General features: G+C 38.5%; 1 protein-coding gene across 7 annotated transcripts in view; it reads left to right on the forward strand.

Moving 5' to 3' along the window:
• MBNL3 (muscleblind like splicing regulator 3) overlaps positions 1–20,218 on the forward strand; it is a 112,233-nt gene that overhangs the window by 12,752 nt on the left and 79,263 nt on the right. The window contains exon 1 of one of the 7 annotated variants that reach the window (XM_040468068.1): positions 4,425–5,179. The exons of the other annotated variants lie outside the window; for them this stretch is intronic. The gene's annotated coding sequence lies outside the window, so the exon portion shown is untranslated. Of the gene's footprint in view, positions 1–4,424; positions 5,180–20,218 lie in introns of those variants that run through there. 7 annotated transcript variants of the gene reach the window in all.

Consider the following 20,218-nt stretch of genomic DNA (forward strand, 5'->3'; position numbering starts at 1 on the left):
GAGTCCGTCATTTACCCCTAGGAGTGGACGAGGTAGCCTAAGGAGAAGAGCAGAGGAGGACTCTCTTTGATTGAGGACTAAGAAGAGGAATGTTGGAATTTCACAAAGAAATAAGATCAAGGGAAGTAAGAGTTTTGTTGTGTTTTTAAGGTAGGAGTGTCGTAGGTAATGCTCACAGACTGACAAGGACACTCAGGTGAAGCGGAATGTGATCTTTGATCCTCCTTTCACTCACCAAACGTAGAACATGAGAAGTGTGTGTAAATCACCAAATATGTACGGAGTGTCTCCCCTCCTGGCACAGCGTCTGTGGTAATATGCCCAGTAGTACTTGTGCAGTCTGAGTAAGTAAACCATGAAGAACTCTCCTCTTTATTCTTTTTGCCCTTAAGGTAGAGGATTAAGCTTGTCACAAAAGAACTGGGGTAGGTTTGAACAAAACAACACCAAGAAAGTGGAATTCAGCCAAAGTAATAGGTAAGATTGTTTTTCAATGGCTTTCTTTAGAGACCTGTCCTTGCTACTGAATTTCTGTAAATGTGACTGACATCTTTCTATAGGTCAGGCCCCAGGCAAATGAAAGACAAGGTGAGAAAAGCTCTAAAGAATAATGAAGATGCGACTGTAACTGCCAAGGATGTATTTTTACTTTATGATGTACCTTTAGACTAGGATCCCGGGTCAGTCCTTCGTAATGTTAGAAATTTCAACACGGGCAGCACCTTCCCTGTGTTGCATGTGGCAACTTCAGTGTTTTGTAGATTTTCTGTTTTAATGTGTAACTAAAAAAATAAGCCTCGGGTCCAGATCCAGTTCCCCTTCTTGTAATCACCATCCCCATTTTCTCTTTTAGAACATATCTTATTCTTCCTTTCTCAGAAGCTGACAGTTATTGGTACAAAATATCTTGAATGCAAGCTTGTATTTAATGTCTGGGTTAATGTTGATTCTAGTCAAAGAGAAAGGCTTGTTGCTTGGAGGTTCTGAAAAATGCTTTTTATTCTAAAGAAGAAAATGATGCAAATTTGACGACATGTTGAAAAGCTTAAATATTTGAAGTTATTGTAAACGTACTAACGATCTACACCAGCATTTCCCAGTCTGTGTTTATTTTGCCACATATTCCAGATTAAAAAAAAAAGTGGGGATGGGCAGAAGGGATTCTTAGGTGGAATGCCTGGGAATTGATGGTTACAATGAATACCACATTCTGAGGATTAAATTGCATTAAAGTTATATCCCCATCCCCCCCCCCCCAGGTGGCGGGGCGTGGGGGGGGGGGAGGACATGTATATATACATATATATAAGATTATAATTTTAGCTTTTGTTTTTTTTATGCTGCATTTCAAGTTACTGAGCAAATATTACTTGTTGGTAAGAATTTAAGAATATTCCATCAACAGGAATCAAAATAGTGTCATAACATCTTCCTATCAGCAGAGTATACTGCACAAAATCAATAGTGACTTAGATTAAAAGACCCTCATCCCCAGGAAAAATGTTTGTTAAATAGATTTCTAAAATAACTGTGAAATTTTTGCTTTTAATTTCCTGTTAGTGATTTCTACTTTAAATGTCTTCCTTACCATTTGAGCCTGGAGAAAATAGATATCTATAGTATCTTAAATAGAGAAGCAAACTAAATGGTTTTACATTTAAGTTATTGGGGATGTATTTTTACTTTGTTCAAGTAAAAACACCCAGCAGATCCAAACTTAAAATAATAGCATAAAGGAGCTTATTCAATCTGTGATCAACATTCTCTAACTTTTTGCTTGATAATTGGAAGGATTGCACAAGAAGGCAAGTTCATATGGTCGGTTTAAATTAAGGCTATTGTGTTGAGGGAATCAAACAGCTTTGTAATCAAAGTTGTGAACTCTGTGCCTCTCAACGAATTAATTTAGTCTGATACCTCTTCAAAAGTTTGTTCCATGTTACCAATTAACTACACCTCTTTGGTACCTCAGTTCCTCCTCCAGGGTCTGCTCTCTGGTTTATTATTATTACAGTTACTTATTGGATTCAGTAAAGAAATTGAATTTGCAAATGGATCCTTTTTGGGTTTCACTAGTATCAGTGATAACACATTCTCAGAGTCCTTTTGCACAGTGAACTCGTATTTTGTAACTGAGGTTTGCACAGTGAAGTTCAAATAACTAAAATTATTAATAATTAATATTGGAATAATTAAAATCAAAATAATGTAGAAAACTGTCAGGGGAGTCTGGTTTTGTCGGACTTACTGTCTTTGAGGGGTATTCACGTCTTCAGATGTGAATTCCATTTGATTTCTCTTGTGTTTGTTCATCATTGCAGCTCCCTCTCGTCTCAACAGGTTAGCTTCCATTTGGCCTCAGTTCCCGGTACAGCATTCATGCTCCTTAATACGCATATTGACATTCAGAGGTTCTGTAACCTCTTCTCTGGGTAAGAATTCGATTCTCCCAGTATTTGCATTGAAAACTGCAGCCTTGTATGTGTAGAACGGTTGGCAAAAAGGGGGAAGGAGGCCAATTTATCTGACTCCAGTCCACAAGCTACACAAATTCACGTGAAAAAAAAAAAAGCAAATCTACAAAAATGCATGGGCAGAAACCAGGTATCCGGGTTGTGTGTGACTTTTGCAATTGGCTTTCTACAGCACGTCGACCCTGGCATCCTTCCAAAGCAGTCTTTGACCAGGTGATCATATACCTATAACTTCGGAAAATTGCTTTGGTAATAAAGTATATCAGACATGTCTTCTTCTGGTTTGGAAAGCATATTTACAGACTACATATTTATTAGTTTATAATAGGGCATCCTAAGTGCTAAGTGCCTTCCCTCTGACACATACACACAAACACACACAGGGACAGTTTTGACTGATATTTAAACCTGAGTTCTATAGTAGAGTGCAGTTGTATTATAGATATGCAGTGGCTGTGGATCTTTTGCAATTGTACCTTTCCATGTAATATCTGGCCTAAAATCAATCGATCATACCTTTTTATTCAAATTTAATATTGATTATAACCAGTTTTTAGTACCAGAATAGGCCTAACTATAGAACAATACAGGACAGGACAGGACAGGAAAGCAAAGGAAAGGAAAGGAAAGGAAAGGAATGTTAAGGTCATATTAAGAAGTGATAGGAAGGGGCGCCTGGGTAGTTCAGTCAGTTAAATGTGTGACTCTTGATTTTGGCTCAGGTCATGACCTCCCAGTTCATGAGTTCAAGCCCCGAGTTGGGGTCTGTGCTAACAGTGCAGAGCTTGCTTGGGATTCTCGTCTCTCTTTCTCTCTGCCCCTCCCCCACTCATTCTCTCCCCCTCTCTCTCTCTCCCTCCCTCCCTCCCTCAAAGTGAGATAAATAAACATTTTTTAAAAAAAGAAGTGATAGGAAGAAGTAATATAATTTTGTGCTTTTTAAAAAAGTTTGTTTAAATAACCTCTACGGCCAGTGTGGGGCTCAAACACACAACCCCGAGATCAAGAGTCACATGCTCTTCCAACTGAGCCAGCCAGGTGCCCTGTACTCCTTTCTAATGGAAACAGTTACTTACTCTGTGTTAAGCACTGCGATAAGCACGTTGCACATTACTCTCTCATCTAATCCTCACTGCAACCCTATGGTGTTGGTGTTATTATTTATCTCCTTTTTACAGATGGGGAACCTGAGGCTCAGAGAGATTAGTAGCATGTCTGAAGACATTCTGCTAGTAAACAGCAGCGTCAAGACTTGAACTTAACCCACTGACTCCACAGTCTGTGCTTAAAATCTCTGTGGTGATATTGTGGAAATATAAAAAAGGTTTCATTGGGAACTTGGGTTTGCTGTCTGTCTCTTTCACAATGCATTAGTGACCTAAGACTGAGTACTGGATAAAGACAGTGCTGCTGGACTGAAGTAAACATCTGGAATGTCCAAAAGCTGCAGACTTTCCAAATTCGAGAACTGTAAACTCTTAGAAGTGGAGGGGAGAAAGCATCATTCAATTTACAGTACCCTTGTGCGGGATAAGTCTGCCCTGCACACTACTGTCGGTAACAGCAACCAGACTTTTGAAAGTTATATTATGGTGAGATATACTATTATTTAATACTGGTGGTGCCTGATCCTTTTATAGGAATCTTTTCTTTAGGAGATTTTACTGTAAACTGTGCTGAATGCGTGCAGCTCTCACAGCACATTTTAAATCCCCGGTTGGTTTTTCTGGTATTTGACCTCACAAGACTTTTCTGTTTCAACTTTCCATCCCACTTGCAGTTCCGTTTTGTTCATTTCCTTTTCTTTCTTTTCCTTTCCCTTTCCTTTCCTCTTCTCTCCCCTCTCCCCTCTCCCCTCTCCCCTCTCCCCTCCTCTCCTCTCCTCTCCTCTCCTCTCTGTCTCTCTGTCTCTCTGTATCTCTGTCTCTCTCTCTCTCTGCATTGGTTGTTCAATCAGCATACCCTTATTGAGCACACTACATGAGTCAGCCATGTTTCTACGTGCTGAGGATATAACCCTGAGCAAGTATTCAAATAAGTTTTAATATTAAGGTAAGGAACCTAGACATTTTTCTATAAAGAATGTCAAAATAAGAGCTAAATTGAGGGGGTTGTTGATCTAGTTTTAAAGAGAAGCAATGAATTGAGACAGCTTCGGACTCCCACTTACTCTATCAGCTTTAAGGAGAAAGTTGATTTCTTATATGAAGGCCCACACTCACCCACCATGTTCTTGGCTTTGCCTCCCTTTTTGGTCCCAGCGTGTACTGGGCACTGTTCCGTGCCACCCTGCATGTGGACCACCAGGTAGCACAATGTCTTCCACAGAGCAGGTGCTCACCACTTCCATTAGTTTAGCAAGTATTTGTTGAGAACTTAGTATATATGAGGTATTGAGCCAGTGACAAGATGAATACGACACATCCTTGAGGCTCTCACCGTAAAGCACACAGCTGATCCAGAGTTCCACTATGTGACAGGGAGATGGACAGACATATTGGGGAATGCTGAAACTCTGAGTAGCGTTCCGTGCTGGATCTAATTCGTCCACTCATCTGATATGCATATCCCTTCCAGGGCATTGTCCCCTCCACTTTGAACCCATCCAATAAGAAGGTCCAGTGAAGTTAAATCTCAGATGCCCACGTACTTGACTTCAACTTTATGCATACAATGCAAGTACACGTTTCACTGGTAAATAAAACGTAAGTGGAGCCTGTTGTTGATATTGATTGGTACCTCCATAAATCACATCTTAATAGAACTGTGAATAATCTTTTTTACATTTATTTATTTATTTATTTATTTATTTATTTATTTATTTAGTAACCTCTATGCCCAATGTGGGGCTTGAACTCATGATCCTGAGATCAAGAGTTGCATGCTCTATGGACTGAGTGCCATGCCAGGCACCCCAATCTTTACAGTTTTTTAAGAAGTACTTGGATTCATTATCTGCCCAAATCCCTAGTAATATTCCTATAAATCTTAGGTTATGTTTCTGCATTTTTGTGCCCACTGGAGGAAGTACAGAGTAGAGGTGGGTAGCACGTATTCTGGAGCATGCCTGAATTTGATCTCTGCTCTTCTCACTCACTGTGTGAACCTGGACCAAGTTACTTAATCTTTCTCTATCTCACTTTCCATATCTGGAAAATGGGGACAATGATGGACCTGCGTCACAGGATTGCTACAAGCAGTAAATGCATTGATGTATGTGAAAAAGGTAAGATTAGTGCCAGGCACACAGTAACTACTGTGCACATTTGCTCTTATAATTTCAATTCAACTGAAATTACGTGCTTTATTCTGTTTTTCACAAATCGTACATACTCATCTGTAAATTTTTTTAAGTTTATTTTGAGAGAGAGCATGAGCAAAGGGAGGGGCAGAGAGAGAGGGAGACAGAGAATCCCAAGCTGGCTCTGCACTGTCAGCACAGAGCCAGACGTGGGGCTCTATCGCACGAACTGCAAGATCATGACCTGAGCCAAAGTCAAGAGTCGGATGTTTAACAATTGAGCCATCCAGGCACCCACATACTCATCTTTAAATGACATTCAAGACACTGGAGATTGATGTGAAGGTGTCTCTTACATGGAGTCTATAGTCCTTTGAGTCTTTTCACACCAAAAGCCAAGTAAGTTCACTTTCATCTATACTTGGAAGTGAGACACCAACTTCGACTTTACTTTCTGCTCCTTTTACGTGGCCAGAATTTTACAGCATATTACATGACTGGCTCACACATTATCCCATGCTGAGGGATAAGTGCTTTTAGAATGCTTGATGTGTAGCTTAAAAGCTACAAGAAACAAAGCATACAACAGAGCTGCTGGCCAGCCTTGTGATTCACATGGGTATTTCTTTAGTCCACCAGTAACAGCTTTGGCAGCATGCTGTCTAGGGGCCAAAATTTAATGGTGACTTTCAGTCTTATGCTGATAACTGATTTTGGCAATGCTCAGGAATTCTATGCAGCCAAGACAAATTAAAAAATACAAAGTCCTTCAGAGCAACGATGAATTAACATTGGAATTATTGTTTTGGCCTCAGTGTGGGTGATTTTTAGCCTCTCATCTTTCTGTATTGTTTCACATTCATTATTTCCAGGGCAGTGATGATATAGTCACTTTCAGGGTTAAGCACAGGGGAAAACTTGCTGAAAATGACACGGAGGAGTGTGCGAGCCAGTCTGGCACAGAAAGCAGGACACTGGTGGGACTGGATGCTATACAAAGTGCAGCTCAGACCAGGGTCCCAGGGTAGATCCACATTATGGACCAAGTTGGTACAATTTCCTCATCATTATATTTACATTACTGTTTATCTTTGTCATTAAGTGGCAACATATTAATACTGTGCCCAACAAGAAAGCTTCCTTAGTAGCAATAATTAAGTGGGTTAATTAACTTTCACATGTACGATTATTCTCCATTTTTATTCAGAAATTCCCTTACATAAAATACACAAGCAATTAAGTTGGGTTTAGAAATTCACCAACAAACGGCCTTTATAACCTACTGTAATTATCTCCAGAAATCATCATGTGTTCAGTGACTAACTCTCCAGAGCTTTTACTAAGATAAATAAACAGAAGCAGCACTAACCAGTTCCCTTATATTTCCTAATCTTTGGCATGCCGTTTAGTCGTATTTTAGACCTAAGGAGGGCTCTGTCTCTCCCTAGGAATCCAGACTATGCTTTCTCCTTGTTGACCCGCTGGAAAATTTAAACCTCCCTCTTGCTGATCAACCTCAGTCCAACCAGGCTCTTGTACATGCCTTGACATTGTGCACATGTCAGGAGATCTGAACATGTGGTGTGCGTCAGCAAGCACCTAGCACAAAACGACCATGGGATGGGCCAACAGTACGCATCTGCTTCTTAAAATACTTACTGGAGAGGCGCCTGGGTGGCTCAGTCGGTTAAGCACTGACTTCGGCTCAGGTCATGACTTCGTGGTTCGAGCCCCACGTGGGGTTCTGTGCTGACAGCTCAGAGCCTGGAGCCTGCTTCGGATCTGGTATCTTCCTCTCTTTTGCAACCCCCCCCAAATAAAATAAACATTAAACAAAAATTTAATAAAATAAAATACTGACTTGAGTTCTGCCTTATTGGTTGGAACATAAACATTGACCAGAGCACCACTGCACAGTTCCTGGCACCCTGATGAATCAGCAACAAAAATTTAACCACGTGCCCAATATATCCCTCAAAGCATGACTGGTGTTTCTAATCATGAGCCAGAATTACCCAAAAAAGGCATGATTTTGTTTGTACTATTCTATGTAGTCTATTCTGTTCTATGTCTAAGGGGGCAACAACGTTTGAAAAAGCATTCCAGAAAGATTTCTGTCCTGACTAAGAGAGACAAATATTAATGTGTAAGAGTTTCTGCTTTTTGAAATCTCATTTTTATTGATCCCCTTCCTTGCCTGATGGTTCCAATAAATGAGGTGTTAATATAATAAGACCTCAACATGAATTTTCGGACTTTTGTAGTACTTGATGGGCCAGCCATACTAATAAAAATTATTTGTCATAGAAATTACGGTGTTGAGAAAATTATTTTGGGATCAGAACCAACATTATAAACAACTAGCTACTTTCTGTGAAAGCACTTCCAAACTCAGAGTTCATGGGGGGTAAAGAATATAGAATATTAATCTTCTGTGTTCTCTTTTTTAATGAAAAATGTTTGAAGAATTATTTTCTCATTGTCTAAGGGAGCCTGGTGAAGAAGAGTTCTAAAATGAACTGGCATCACCATTAAATTTTTGCACATGCACCTTTTTTTTTTCCATAAAAATGCATTTGTATCTGGAGGGAGAATTATTCTCCTATCAAAATCATACATGCTTCAAAATACTTCTGCGTTATTTAGAAAATAGCAATGTAGACTAAAAGAACGATAAAGATGAAGAACACTTTAAAATGTTTTTTGAGGTTCAATTCGCCAGTGGAAATTTTTTCAAATTTAACAGTGACACTTTCTTTATCCTGCAAGGATTTGCAAATGCCATGTGGATGTGCGTTAGAGGTAGTATTCTCCTGAAAAGAACATTATACAGATGGAAATGTTGTGTGTGCTTAGGGGAAAACTACATCAATTTCTTCAAAAGCATAGCTTTAAGACTTAAGTTCAGCTCTGTATCATTCAGTGTAGTGAGCAACAAATATTTTAATTTATTTAAAAGAGTTACCACTATCATGACAAAATAAATACATAGTAGCTTACAAAATGTGCCCGAAGTAGAATTTTCTATGTGCAAATATATATACTTAAAGTAATTTACTTGAGGGGGCCTATTTGATAGGCTCCATATTAGAATCTGATACTTATGCTAACATATATTTTTGAAAACCTACTATGCAGTCAGCAGTAAAACTATTTTGGTTCAGTTTTTTTGTTTTTTTTTTTTGCATTAGTCCTTTTCTATTTCCTTGTTAAGCCTGTTCTTTCATTTCAGCTTCCATCTACTTTTAGAAAAATGGCATTTCAGTTGCATCAGATGGTTTTTAAAGCATGTTCTTCTTACCTCTGTTTAGCATAACTAGTGCATTTGGATAGGAAACACAATAGGACATTTTGTGTGTGTGTGTGTGATTTCATCTTTAGCTTAGACAGTACTGTTCCACTTATCACTAATGGTTTTCCTGATTTTTCTATTGGTGTAAATAACCCAACAAAGGAATGTGGTATGGAATTAGTGTTTTCCTTGGGTTTTAAATCTCATTTGTAGTTTTCACTAGATGTGAACATGGAGAATCCCTCTATTCTTTATGTTATCTGATCAACATTTGCAATTGTAAGGAGCGGGTTTTCTTTTCTTTTTATTTATTTTTAGGTTTTTATTTTATTTTTGAGAGAGAGAGCGCGAGAGGGGAAGGGGCAGAAAGATAGGGAGACACAGAATCTGAAGCATACTCCAGGCTCTGCGCTGTCGGCACAGAGCCCGTCGCGGGGCTCGAACTCATAAGCTGTGAGATCATGACCTGAGCTGAATTCTGACGTTTTAACCGACTGAGCCACCCAGGCACCCCTAGGAGTAGGTTTTCTTGATTTTCGCCAACAGTGTATAAGATACATTTAATTTTGGATTTCTATTGGAGCATATCTTTCCATTTACTAGGACTTGCTGATAGATTTTCTCAAATACAATGAAATATTAATTAAGTGGAACTCAACTGTCTGAAACCCATAATCAATAAGAATTTTGCTGCATTTGGTCATTAGGAGAAATAAAATATGAATTTACCAGAGACTAAGTATAAGAAAAAATAACCTGCATTATAGCCTAAGGTCGATTCATATTGAAGCCAACCCCCAACAGCTTCTATTAAACTTAATAAGAATTGATGTCCAGGGATGCTTAAGGCATTATAACAACTCTAGTAATGAGATAAAGATTTAATTAGGTTTATTTTATGTTGTTTATTAAGACAAAAAAGGACTTGTACTGAAAAGATTTGTACCAAAAGTGGCTCCTAGTAACCACGATTTAAAAAAAATTCTTTTCTCCCAGTGTTTTCATTAATTGAATCTAATTTATGATCTCCTGATTTCAGGCAACAATGTGTTTTATCTTTTCATAAAACTGATGAAGAAAAGCTATTTCTTCTCATGCATCCACTTTTTATGTTCCTAATTTCATGCCTCATTTCTTTTCCCTTATCACTTAAAAAAATTCAGCCAACCACTTTTATCTTATTTTATATAAAGATTTTATTTTATTTTTAAAATTTATTTAAGTTCAAATTAGTTAACATGCAATGTAGTATTGGTTTCAGGAGTAGAAACGAGTGATTCCTCACTTACACGTAACACACAGTGTTGTGCTCATCTGAACAATTGCCCTCCTTTAATGCCCATCACCCATTTAGACCAGACCCCCCCCACCTCCAGCAACCCTGTTTGTTCTCTGTATTTAAAATTCTCTTACAGTTTGTCTCCCTCTCTGTTTTTATCTTATTTTTCCTTCCCTTCCCCTATGTTCATCTGTTGTGTTTCTTAAATTCCGCATATGAGTGAAATCATATATTTGTCTTTCTCTGACTGACTTACTTAGCATAATACACTCTAGTTCATCCATGTTGTTGCAAATGGCAAGATTTCATTATTTTTAATTGCCCAGTAATATTCCAGTGTGTGTGTGTATGTGTGTGTGTGTGTGTGTGTGTGTGTGTGTGTACCACATCTTCTTTATTCATTCATTAGTTGATGGACATTTGGGCTCTTTCCATAATCTGCAAATTGTTGATAGTACTGCTATAAACTTGGGGTGCATGTGCCCTTTCAAATCAGCATTTTTGTATCTTTTGGATAAATACCTAGTAGTGCAATTGGTGGGTCGTAGGGTAGTTCTATTTTTAATTTTTTGAGGAACCTCCATCCTGTTTTCCAGAGCAGCTGTACCAGTTTGCATTTCCACCAACAGTGCAAGAGGGTTCCCCTTTCTCTGCATCCTCACCAACATCTGTTGTTTCCCGAGTTGTTTATTTTAGTCCTTCTGACAGGTGGTATCTCATTGTGATTTTGATTTGTATTTCTCTGATGATGAGTGATGTTGAGCATCTTTTCATGTATCTATTAGCCATCTGGAGGTCTTCTTTGGAAAAGTGTCTATTCATGTCTTCTGCCCATTTCTTCACCTAAAGATTTTATTTTTAAGTAATCTGTATACCCAACTTGGGGCTCAAACCCATGACCCTGAGATCAAGAGTCACATGCTCTACCAACAGAGCCAGCCAGGTGCCCCCAACTGCTTTTAGGTACGGTGATGGCTGAGCCTTTGTTGAATTTACTATCTATACAGATTATCTTTGTTGGATTATGAATGAGAAATCCACTCATTTTCTAAACATTATCTATTGATAAGAATTCATATGCAATTGATACAGCTGTAATAATCTGTATATAGTAGAAATACCACCAAGGTGAGTAAAGCAGTCATCGTAAAGTCATGGTTTTGGTTTTTTGGTGACATTTTATGGGATACGTATTTCTTCTTTTATGTCTATTTGTCTATTTAGATAGACAAATATGTTTTGTTTTTGTTTTTTAATATAATTTACTCTCAAATTGGCTAATACAGCATGTACAGCGTGTACAGTGTGCTCTTGGATACGTATTTCTTAAATTACACTTACAGAGGTAGCCTTAGGAAGGGCAGTCACTATGCTTGTAATTCTACAAGCTGCCACCAGGTGGTGCCCGATTGTAAATTGTCACCAGCTGAGCTTCCCATCTGTGGCTAACAGGTTTATAGCATTCAACTGAATCAGGCTTTTTTCAATGAAAATTATTATTAAAATGGTCAATATAAATATTCACTTATCAATTATTGGTAGATTGATACACAATTTAAAACAGTATTTAAAGAGATGAAAGTGCATAATTAATACCTTTCTCTCACCATCTTCGTTGTTGATAACCTCATGTGTTTTCTCTGGTTTTTCCTTAAGGAAAACTTTTCCTTTTAATCAAAATACTTTGTGTACTAAAAATCTCTGGGCCATATGCCTAAATACATCTTCCTGTAGGTTTTCTGCTTATAGATTTCCCTTCTACTGCTCTAGTTAATTGCTTTGCTGCTAGTTCTAATTGCCCTAGATGACTGAAGTCTTACTTCTTTAGATTTCAGGTGAACTATTAGTTCTTGGCACTTTTTATTTTTTTAACATTTTATTTATTTTTGAGACAGGGAGAGACAGAGCATGAACATGGGAGGGGCAGAGAGGGGGTGAGACACAGAATCTGAAGCAGGCTCCAGGCTCCTAGCTGTTAGCACAGAGCCAACACGGGGCTCGAACTCACAAACTGTGAGATCATGACCTGAGCGGAAGTCGGACGCTTAACTGACTGAGCCACCCAGGCGCCCCAAAGTTCTTGGCACTTTTTATATAGGAAAGAATTATGTCATGTGTTCAGTCCAGTGTCTCACTAGGTTTAGCTCCTTTTTAGCTAGCTGTCTTAAGATTCTGTCCCTTCCCTCAATGACACAGACACTCACGTATGTATACACAAACGTATACATGCACAGACACACCCCAGATGCACACACATGCACACACATACCCCACACACACTGGTTTCCAGCAGTGTAATATACATGCTAGATATGTAGCTGTATCTTCCTTTGGTCTCTGAAAAATCCTGTGGTGGTCTCTCTTCCACCAGCCAGCTTTTATAACTCATTCGAACTCCTGCTTTCTTTTGGACTTTGATGCTTGGATTGTTTTAAAAGCTAATTTGCATCAAATAGTAAAGATTATCTATTAACTTCCCTAGCAGGTTGCGGGCAGTTTTATAGTCTGCTTTGTAAAAACAGTCCATTACTCTGTTTCTTCTGAACATTTGAAAGCATTTATTTCAACTTCCCATTCAGATAAAAAGGATGGTTTTGAGTAGAGACATAGTGGCTTCGGTTCTTACGATCATGTATATTCTCATGCCATGAAAATTAAGAGTTTAAATGTGAGGAAGGAGTACAGAAAGAGGGAGAAAGAAGGAATCAGACACTAACGGAGGGAGGGAGATATTGAGAGACTGAGATTAAAACTTCTCCAAGGTATAGAGCTAAGTATTCAACTCTGGTTATTAGAACTGAGCTCTTGTGCTGGCAGTGTCATTGACTCTCTTTGTAACTGTGGCCAAGTCATTTATTCTTTATAGTCCTATTGTCTTGCCTGAAAAATGAGGGAATTGGCCTCATTTAGGTCATCACTGCTCACATTGTGAGTCTGTGACTCAGGCTCATATTAAAGCAGAAATGTGGGGAATGCGTCTTTGCTTCGGGTCTTGCTTGGGTTCATGATTGAACAACTCAACTAGCAATAAAAAGGACAGATCTTTATACATAATGAAAATGTCTTTGTCTTTGTTTCGTGCATTTCCTGGACCTGCTGCTATCAATGTGGTACTCCGCATTTGGGAGACATTGGTAGACATAACACTTTCGAAGGCACATTAAAGGAAAACTGGAACTCTGCGGCGGGTTATTTCTTTCTTTCACTTGCAGAGACCCAGTCACTGTGATTGACAAGAAGTATTACCTTCAGATAAGAGTAAGTATTCTAAGAGGGCACAGCTTGTCATTCTAGATTTCTAGGAGTTTGTGGTTATAAAGGAGATTCAGAACTGGATTGTATGCTACCTCTAGTGATCTGGGGGTGCAAGATTATGTTTCCCACTAGAGTATAAGCTCCTCAAGAGAAGAGAATCTGTCTTGTAGGCGTTTCTTGTCATCCAAAGACCAAATGTAGTGCTATGCATGTAGCACACAAGTTGGCAATGCACTTCCTCCCTGATACTGTAATAAAGTTACCAGCTCATGGCATCTTCGCCTGATATGGTGATTTTCCTACTTCTGGCCCAGTTTCCCATGCCATGTGATAGAAACCCAGCGAAGAGGAGTGTACCACCTAGTGAAGGAGTCTGGCATACTGTTAGACATCTCAAGCTGTGAGCCAGCCCTTTGCTGTGTTTAGCTAAAATGTGCCTCTCTCTGACTCTCTAGTTTCTGCCTACAGATCCTTCCAGAGAAAGAGAAAACAGGTCGACCTCTTGCCTTTACTTTTTCTTGTTCGTTTCCAGAGTTCCTTATTTTAAAAAGTATTTATGTAAGGCACTTGATGGCTTCCTTCATAACAAAACATTTACAAATTTTTTATAATTATTTTTAAGTAACGGGATGAAGTTTGTTAGATTCTTATTTCCATATTGAACAAGATGAGGTGATTTATTTCAGAAGCACTTAATTACTGTTTACTTATTTTGTGCCAAGCACCATAGTAAGTGCTTTATAAATATTAACACATTTCAAGCTAGAAAACAACCTTATTAGATAGATGCTCTTATTGGCACCATTTTCTGGATGAGGAAACAGAAGTACACATGGATTAGGTAATGTGCCCCAGGTCTTCCAACTAGTAGCTCCAAAATCCTGTACTCAACCACAGTGCTATAGTGGGGTATTGTTGATGGGTTTATAAAAAAGGCAGAGACATTTAATTGTTTCCCTTTTTCTGTTCCCATAAGTAAATACCCTGTTGTTTAAAGTTTCCCATGTTTCATGGCACTTTACTTATTATGAAGTTAAATTTCCTTTTTCAAGATCTGGGGAAAGTGCAGCTGAAAGACCTGAATGGAAGTCATTTATTCTGTTTGTTTTTGCTACCTTGAAGCACTGTACCTTTATTTGGATTATATAAAACTTTTTCCCGTTTAATTAATTGATGTTGCTAATATCTGGGCAAGTTTTACTCTAGCCTCTAAGGATGCTGTTACATCAGCTCTGTTTTCTGTCCCTAGGGCATCCCTTTACTGTTTTCCATCTAGGTCCTTTGCACTCTCCCACACTGGATTTATTTAAATGTTTACTTTGGCGAAAGTCAAGCCTGAAACGTCAAATAAATACCGTAATTTGCTCATTTGTATTTTTTCATTGTCTTCAAACTCCCGACAATCCATCTACCACATCTAATACCAGTACGATGCCAGTGTAGGTCCTGCCCCGAAGCGGTTCACAAAAATAGCCGCACGGCTATGATACAATGGGCTCAGGGTGGAGAGTTCTGTTTGACCAGTGCTTTGAGATCCTGATAATCCCCGTTGCTTGGTGGAGGTGAGAAGCTGGCCTTAGGAGAATGAGTGGGAATTCTCCCTTCCTGAGGAGGCACATTCCATAATTCTATAAAACCCTAAAATATGTATATTTAAAAAACAAATTTAAGTGTGTAGCATAGAAATATTTGCCAGACCATTAAAGTCCATGAGAATAGGGACCATGCCCAATACCTTGTACACAGTACTTAATACATATTTGTAGAGCAAACAAAGAAAAACTGTTTTTTAAATATACAGACTCTTACCTCTACACGGCTGACAAGTCAAGATTTTTAATGAGTAACTACTATACTATGCATACTGCCACCTTTGTTATTTATATAATATTCAACTCAGCTAGTATTTATTACAAACGTAGTCAGGTCAGGTACTGTGCTGGGGGGTGGGTAATAGTAAATATACCTACAGTTCTAGCAATGTTTAATTCAAATTAGTGTTGTTCTTGAATGAAATAACTGAATTTCGGGGGGTTTAATAGAATAGTGTGGTTGGAAGCCATATTGTAGTGTGTGCAAGAGTGAGAGTGAGGAAGAGGAGACATCAGGGGGAGAATATTTCAGCAATGAAGGCTTAGGAAGCCCTCCTTGAGAAAGAGGCAGAACTGGAATATAGAAAAGTCACGTGGATCTTTTAGGGGAGAGAGAGAATTGCAGCCTAAGAGATAATGGGAAGATACCCAAGGGTGATTGATGGTCAAGGAATGGCTGATTTCCTAATGATATTATGGTTTGGCTTATTCATCAGAAACCCTTGTGGGTATAAAGATAAGTTTTTCAAAAACAAAGGGTATATAACATCTGGTTTCCTAAAATTATGTCTATTCACTCAGATTATCTCTTAGAAATTTTTTTGAAATTTTGAAAGTAAAATGTAACATGAGGGGCTGTTGGCTTGTCCTTGTTTATGCCGTTGACCTCTAGTTATGTGGCCCCAAGTTAGTCCTGAATAAATGTTTTTTCAGGGAATGTATTTATGAAAGAGAAATTACAGAGAACTATTATCACCATGCATTCTGTAACTGGATATGAGCCATTTACCCTGAGGGGGTTAGAGTCTTTCATTTACTTGCCTGAATGTAATACACTAGCCTGATCTTTCAGGATTACTTGCAATTCTAGAATTGTCAAGATCTATATTGTTCCATAAGAGAGTTTTATTTGACTTTGGCAAACTTGATAAACCAAGTTGTGTTGTTTCAGTGATTACTGATGTGGAAGCTCCTTTGTTGCTTGAGGCTTGAATGTGTTTGGTGGAACAGGATTTGGTATTACATGTGATTGATAATGCCATCCATATTTGGACCCTGAGAATTTAAGCTCCGTTTTATGTCAGTGTGACGTGAAAAGTTTCTATTATTCTGAGAAACTTTATGACACTATTATTTTAAATAGAATCGAGGCATTTTGGTCTCCACCGATATATTAAATTTTATGACAGATTTAATCATAATCGGTCCATCAGTACTCGATGATACAGATGTTATAATGTTAACTTTAATTTCAGCCTCATCTCTATAAGGCATACTTAAATGATTTCAAATTGACGAGCACAACATGGTAACTACAGTATAGAATTTCATCAGCTTTGATGGACATTCTGTTCACCTTAGTATAAATGTAAGTGCTGTCTTTAACTCAGTATTCAGGCCATTGCTCCTTCTCTTCCTTTTTCCTTGGCCATTTAAGCGGAGTCGATTCTTTTTTAATGATTTTTTAAATTTTTTTAATGTTTATTTTTAAGAGAGAGAGAGAGAGAGAGAGAGAGAGAGAGAGCAGGGGAGGGGTAGAGAGAGACGGAGATACAGAATCAGAAGCAGGCTCCAGCACAGAGACCAACACGGGGCTTGAACTCACAAACCGCGAGACCATGGCCTGAACTGAAGTCAGACGCTAAACTGACTGAGCCACCCAGGTGCCCCACTTTTTAAATGATTCTTAATCTGTATGTTGGTGCTTACCTCAGTGTACAGGCTTCCTTGCTGGTTTGACTTCAGCATTTTCCTGGAGTTTTACTTTTAAATCCCTGCTTTCTTTTCAGGTTCTAACTTAGCTCTGATCCTGAAGCCCTCGTGTAAAGAAATCTGTTTTATTTTTCCTTCTCTTTATTATTGGCATGCTCAGATTTTGATACAGCAAGCTTACATATTAGCATTTGTTGTAGTATTATAGCTTCGCAGTTTTTCACAATTTCTAAAACTTGCTTCAAAATTTTCACTTTGATTTGGATCACTTTTTTGTACAGAATTTTTATTATTGGGGGGAGGGATTTAGTATGCCCAAAGGCTTTTATGCCTCCCTTCTGCCAGCTGGATGCCAGATTTCTGGACCACATGTTTTCTTGAACGGGTGATTTTAAACCCTGCGTATCAAGCACTTTCTACCTTATTTGCCAGACATGCATGAGAAGATATATTCAAAAAATCATGAGCGATTCAGGATCCTCTGGCTTCCATGGATAGGCAATAATGAGCTTTCATATTGTAATTACAGGAAGCTGGGAAGAGAATTGAGAAACTGGAGATTTTTTAATTAGTGTCCAGGACTCTATTATTATGACATTTGAGGATTTTAAATATTGACAAAACTCAATAGCACTATTTGGTGACAAGTGTAGACTTGAGATTCGTGACAGATTTTGTTTTGAAATTAGACTGTAATGTTGCTCCTTAATATTACCTACTTCACAGTAGGTAATTGGAATGGTTGAATGAGATAATGAATATAAGACACTTAACATAGTGTCTGGCACAGAATAAGAGCTCCATAAATGTCAACGATTATTAATATCAAGGAATATCAATTGTTTTAATAACCAAGATACTGCTTTAGAATACATCATAAAATGGGCTCAGCAAAGCAAATTTATACTCCTCATTGTGTTTTTAGTGGTTTGGGGGTGAACCCTACACTCACTCTTGGAATTTTTACTCAATAAAATTCCCCAGTATCCCAATTGATTGGAAATTGATGCAGAGAGTATCTTTATGGAATGTTTCATACATATGTTCATCCTGGCCAGAGGACAGCGGGAGAAATGGGCCCTCGTGGGTAGAAACGTAGAAAGCGAAGCCCAAACCAAACATTTGGTTAAAGGAGAGGTATGTGAGCTGGTACGTTTTGGCTGGCAGCAGATTGTGGCCAGGAGCATCAGATGGTTAGAAGCAGGTAAACTGAGTCTGATTCTAAAATACTTTCAAAATTAGAGAGGATCAGGTAGACCTGATGGTAGAAACACACAGTCCAAAGTTTGGGCAGCCTCCAATAGAGAGGCAGCTGGGTCAAAATCAGGTGTGCAAAGAAGGTGGTATTCTCTGAAAGAGAAAGAAGATGTCAAAGAAGTTGCATTGCAATTAACGGAAGACACAGACCCCCAGGGGTCAATAAATCTCAGATTATAAAATCTCAGAGGCAAGGGACTGCTTTTCCCCAAAGACTCAAAGCTACAGAGAGGACCCTTCTGGTTTTCAGTAGTATGAAATGCCTCCACAGCCACATTAAAGTGCAGTATGGGTATGAGTTCTTTCCAGTGAAAGAAACTAAATGAGACAGGATGGTTGAGTTCAACTTCTGATCACAGGTTGCCAAGATAGAAGATATGATGAAATTGGATCACAAGCTCTTCATGTGTGCACTAACAATTTCAGGCATTTTAGCCAAGTAGATGAACCTTTCTGGGCCTCCATTCAAGGTCGAAGTAATCAATAGGTTACTTTGTTCCTCACTGGCTTTGAGCCAATGTTGCGAGCTCATTTAGAGTTATTTGGAGTATTTTCATATTTGATGTGAACTTGATTTTCTGCACCCTCCTTTTAAAAACCTGAAATCTGGATTTAAATCACACACCTTACAGAAGGAGGCACAGAAGTTATTTCCCCCATTTTTTGAGGCAAACCGGAATTGGAATTGATAGATTTCACAGAATTATTCTTTTTGAAGATGAATATTCCATTTCACGGTTAAGGTGTTGCTTTCCATTTTCATGGTATAATTAAACCAATTTTCTCTCTAAATCCCCTCTACTTGTTGAGGTTGACCTTGAGAGACAGTTACATGTCTTCTTTGGTGTTAACAAAGGCATTGACTGGCCAAAATGCAATTAAAAGATGTTAAAAAGCTATCCTGGCTTACATTTCCTCTAAACTTTTCCATAAAGAAAGCCCCCTTATTTCTAATCCAGCAGAAATCTCTCTGAAATATCAAGAGAAAACAAGAATTCTTATTTTATTTTTAAAAAAAAATTTTTAAAGATTTTATTTTTAAGTAAACTCTGCACCAGTCGTGGGGCTTGAACTCACCATCCGGCTATCAAGAGTCACACGCTCCACTGACTGAGCCAGCCAGGCACCCCTGGGCTTCTTATTTCAGAGACGTTCAAGGAAGGATACTCTTAGGCCTGTGAGGAGATTGGGAGAAGCTGAATGTAAGATTCTGTCCTGTCTGTGTTCCCAACTCTTCACTACTAACTGTTTTTCGAGAGCAGCCCGCTTCCCAATCAACTCTAGCCAATTGGTTTATAGAGATATATTTCAGTCAGGTGTTATCATATGAATGACAAATAATGCCTCTAGCAGAAGTAATTTCAGACACAAAGGGTACAACTCGTGTGTACGTGTGCCTGGAAAATCTACTTTCCCAGAAAACTCTCTTCAAGTCTACCAGAGGTTTTGACATTGATGTGTTCAACTACTGAATCCTTGAAATCAGTATACATTTGTTCCTCTCCCAACATTTTCAGCCACAAAGCTTTGTCCTGTATTCTTTTACTAGTTTTATAAGCACTTCTAGTAGGGAGCAGAGATTTTGTATTGAGATTGAGGACCTTAATTTATTGGCTATAATACCAGTGATGAATTCAGGTAAGGAAGCCCTCACTAGATGCCTACTAGATACAGTGATGAATTCCTTTACACCATTAAATTGCTTAGATGCTACTTCCATTTATTTCTCTGATAAATGGTCATCCTTATGTGACTCACAAGTTTCCCTAGACAGTTACTTGACTGTTTATAAGTATTAAAGGATAAATAAACATTTAGTGATAGCTTTTGATTGTTGTTTTGCAGTGTGTGTGTGTGTGTGTGTGTGTGTGTGTGTGTGTGTGTGTGTGTGTGTGT

This window comes from Herpailurus yagouaroundi, unplaced genomic scaffold (genome assembly GCF_014898765.1).
Source record: "Herpailurus yagouaroundi ecotype Mexico unplaced genomic scaffold, PumYag 67681, whole genome shotgun sequence".
Classification (NCBI taxonomy): Eukaryota; Metazoa; Chordata; class Mammalia; order Carnivora; family Felidae; genus Herpailurus; species Herpailurus yagouaroundi.